This window comes from Octodon degus, unplaced genomic scaffold, assembly GCF_000260255.1.
Source record: "Octodon degus isolate 3935 unplaced genomic scaffold, OctDeg1.0 scaffold00287, whole genome shotgun sequence".
Lineage (NCBI taxonomy): Eukaryota > Metazoa > Chordata > Mammalia > Rodentia > Octodontidae > Octodon > Octodon degus.
In genome coordinates, this window is record NW_004524863.1 from 320,730 (window position 1) to 324,771 (window position 4,042).

General features: G+C 40.8%; 1 protein-coding gene and 1 pseudogene across 1 annotated transcript in view; one reads left to right on the plus strand and one right to left on the minus strand.

Annotated features, from left to right (window-relative positions):
• The window catches only part of Ptges3 (prostaglandin E synthase 3), a 27,068-nt gene that overhangs the window by 8,652 nt on the left and 14,374 nt on the right, over positions 1–4,042 (plus strand). The window lies entirely within an intron of this gene.
• LOC105741090 lies at positions 2,522–3,145 on the minus strand (annotated as a pseudogene).

Here is a 4,042-nt window from a genome sequence, read left to right on the forward strand (position 1 = left end):
AGCAACGCACATGGACCACGGTTCAATCCCCCAGCACCACATGCCAGCCAGCCCCACCCCCAGGCGGGCTAAGCTGGCCCCACACAATAAATAAATGAATGAATGAATGAATGAATGAATGAATGAATGAATGAATGATTTTTAAAAAAGATATTAGGGCCAGGGAGATAGCTCAGTAGAATAAGTGCTTAAGGGCCTGAGTTCAGTCCCCTGTTCTGCCAAAAAAAAAAAAAAAGATTCAAGATATTAAATCATATGTGGTATTGTACCTGTGAGCCTAGCCTGGATAATTTAGCAATACCCTGTTTCAAAATTTTAAAAGGGCTAGGGATGTAAGCATAAATAAAACAAATTCAAAAGTTAACATTGATTTATCACATTTGTGTATGTTAGAAGCATTCGTTTGTGAAGAGACCATGGATAGAGGGCTGAGGGAAATTAGAATGAATCAAATTTCTATGGGAAGAACATGGAAGCATGTGTATTATTGTTTGTTTGGGGCAGGGTCTGGCTGTGTGGTTCAGGCTGGCCTTGACTTGTGCTGATCCTCCTGTCTTAGCGTCCTTAGTGCTGGGATAAACAGGTGTGTGCCACTACCTACCATTTTTTTGTTTTGTTTTTGGTTTTGGTACCTGAGATCAAACTCAGGACCTTGCACTTACCAGGCAGGAGCTAATACTGCTGAGCTATCTCCTTGACACTGTTTTTCATCATTTTGAGATAGGGTCTCACTATATAGTTCAGGCTGACCTTGAGCTCAGTTTGTATCCCATGCTGGTCTGGAATTCTTTTTTTTTTTTTGCAGAACCAAGGATTGAACTCAGGCCCTTGCGCTTACCAGGCAAGCTCTTATTCTACTGAGCTATTCTATTCCCTGGGCCCTGGAATTGTTAATGATCCTCCTGCCTCAGCCTCCTGAGTGCTGGGATTACAGGCATGCTCCACCACACCCAGGACATAATTGTTTTTATAATAAAATAGGTGTCGCACTTATTAAGCTATCAAAGCAAATTATTTTCATCTAATTTCTCTGGTGCATCTATTTTCTTTTTCTTTCTTTTTTTTTTTTTTTTTGTGGAACCGGGGATTGAACTCAGGTCCTTGCACTTGCCAGGGAAGTGCTTATTCCAGTGAGCCATCTCCCTGGCTGGTGCATCTATTTTCTAAACTGAAGAGTAATATAATTTTCTACAAATTAGAATTGAAAGCTACCATGAACTATAGAATTAAAATCTATAGTCAGGGGTACAGGGACCTTAGTTCGATCACTGGTACCACATGCCACACCTGCCCCACCTGCCCCACCCCCAGGCAGCCCACCACACACACAAAAATAAAATCTACAGTCAGGTGTAGTGACAGGCACGCCTGTAGTACCAGCACCTGGGAATCTGCAATAGGCAGGTTGCAGCAGTTTTCAGGCCTGTGTAGGCTAAATAGTGAAACCCTGTTTCAAAAAAAGAAAACCAAAATAAACAAATGTGGTATGACTAAATGTAAAGGCTCGGTTCAAATTCTGGTGCTGGGAAAAAGGAAAAGCTTGTCAGAACAACATGCAGTATACCTCTGTGATTTGTTTGTTTGTTTTGAGACAGAGTCTCACTATGTTCAAGCCAGCTTTAAACTGTGTAGCCCAGGCTCGCCTCAAATTCACAGTGATCCTCCTGCCTCAGTCTCCTAACTGGTTTATTACAAATATGTCCCCAGCAGTAATAGGTTATTTACACATTTTTTAATGTATTTAGGACAGGGTCTCACTGTTTAGATTGGACTTGTAGTGATTCTCCTGTTTTCAGCCTCCCAAGCACTGGGATTACAGGTGTACCACCATGCCCAGTCTAAATTGCCAAAAGTGCGTCACGGGGGTGGAGCCAGCACAGCATGAAGGGGATCAGACCCTGGCCACTGCGCTCTGCCTAAGCAAGCACTTTAGTCTGGTGAGCTATCTGGCCGGCCTATTTATGTAGTTTTATGTAGAAATGAAAATGTTGTACATCTATAGGAGAGTGACATTTGAAATCACTGGACTTACAGTGTTCTTAATTCACCAATGTTAGTATAAAGAATAGAAGAAAATCTAATATAATTAATATACAACCTAGATGTAAAGGAAACCCACTTAATGAATGGTAGCTCATAACCTACATTCCCAGCACTTTTTTTAAAAAAAATTATTTTTATTTATTTTTTGGCGGAACTGGGGATTGAACTCAGGCTCTTGCGCTTGACAGGGAAGCACTTATTCTACTTAGCCATCTCCCCAGCCCTTAAAAAATTTTAGATGAATATCATGTCTGCATCTTGTATAGCAAATAACCACTAGGAAGAGAATATACAATGTGTTAATTATTGAAACTGCCCTACCAATTTGATTTGAAACACTCATTGCTGTTTGTCTTTCAATAAAATTATGGAAAAAAATTAGATGAACTCATTTATTTGACACATTAAATTATGCAAAGAAAAATATTTGCAACTGTTAAAAAAATCTCATTCTCATACTACACAAACACCCCAGGATTTAATGCAAAAACACTCTGTAGAGAAAAATTTCAGTTTGCTTCACTGAATTCAAAACTATACATGCTTCTTTATACTCGTCAGCTTCTTCCAAGTCTTTTTCACTTTCTAATATCTGCTGAAGGTCAGCACATACTGCCTCTAACCTGTACTGGCAATCTAGGATCGTCATCCAGGACTCTTGCAGGATCTCTGCCTGCCTTTTTTTAATGTTTTTTAGGGAAGGGTCTATAGGGTTCAGGGTCTCACTACTAGCTCTGCCTACATTTTTTTTTTAAATTTTATTTTGTGTGTGTGTGGGTGTGTGTGGGTGTGTGTGTGGTCAGCGGTCAGCTCAGCCCACCAGGGGGCGGGCTGGCTGGCGTGTGGTGGTGCTGGGGGATTGAACCATGGTCCATGTGCTTTGCTAAGTTTGTTCTAAGTAGGCGCTTTAGACCACTGAGCCATCTCACCAGCCCCTCTGCCTACATTTTGATGGCATAATTTTCACCATCTTTAGCTTTTTCTTTTTCTTTTTCTTTTTTTTCAGTCTTGTTTTGCTTTTTCATAAATCACTTTTTCTTTTAATTAGTTGCTTCACCACACTGGTCTTGATTTTGATCAGCCTCACGTGGGGATCAGCCATAGCACCTGGACTTGCAGGCAGGAGGGGCAGCACCAGTTGGGCCATGAGGGTGACGCATGAGGTAGCAGGAAGTCTGCCCTAGCATTCTTGAGAGGCTGAAGTAGGAGGATGGTAAATTCAAGCCAAGCCTCAACAATTTATTGAGTCCCTATTTCAAAAAACTGCTGGGGAATATAATTAACTCTGAAGGCTCTGGGTTCAGTACCCAGTACCACCCAAAAATGGTATAAATTAACCCCTTTTCTGTGAGTTAATAGGGAAAAAAATATTTTGAGCATCATGGAAAACAAAGGGGGAGATTATAAATAAAATATTTTGTTTTGTTTTAGAAATAGCGTCTCATTGTGTAGTTCCCTCTAGCCTTGAGCTCGCTTTATAGTTCAGGCTGACCTCAAACCTGGTGATTGTGCTTATTCTCCTGCGTTAGCTTTCTAGGTGTTGGGATTATAGGCAAGCACTAACATACCCCGTATGGCCCTGCCCCATTTGTGTTTTTGTGAGAATGTCTTGCTGTATAGTTCAGGCTGGCCTTGAACTCTATGTGGCCCAGGCTGACTTTGAACGCATGAGGGTCCTCCTGCCTCATTCTCCTTTTGAGCACTGGGATTACAGAAATGTGCTACCATGCCTGGCACTACAATTTCTTTTGTCACATAAATAGTATAAACAGATTTTCAGATTATATGACTACAAAGTTAACAGTATTTTATTCACATAGTCATTTGTGAAATTATTGATAGTTTCTCATTAGCTTTGTTTCTGTTGTTGTAGCACTTGAAATCAAACCCAGCAACTTACACATGGTAGGCAGGTCCTCTGGCACTGAATTATATCTCCAGCCCAAGACTGATGCCTTTCTATTATATAATTCATTCTCTCTCTCTCTCTCTCTCTCTC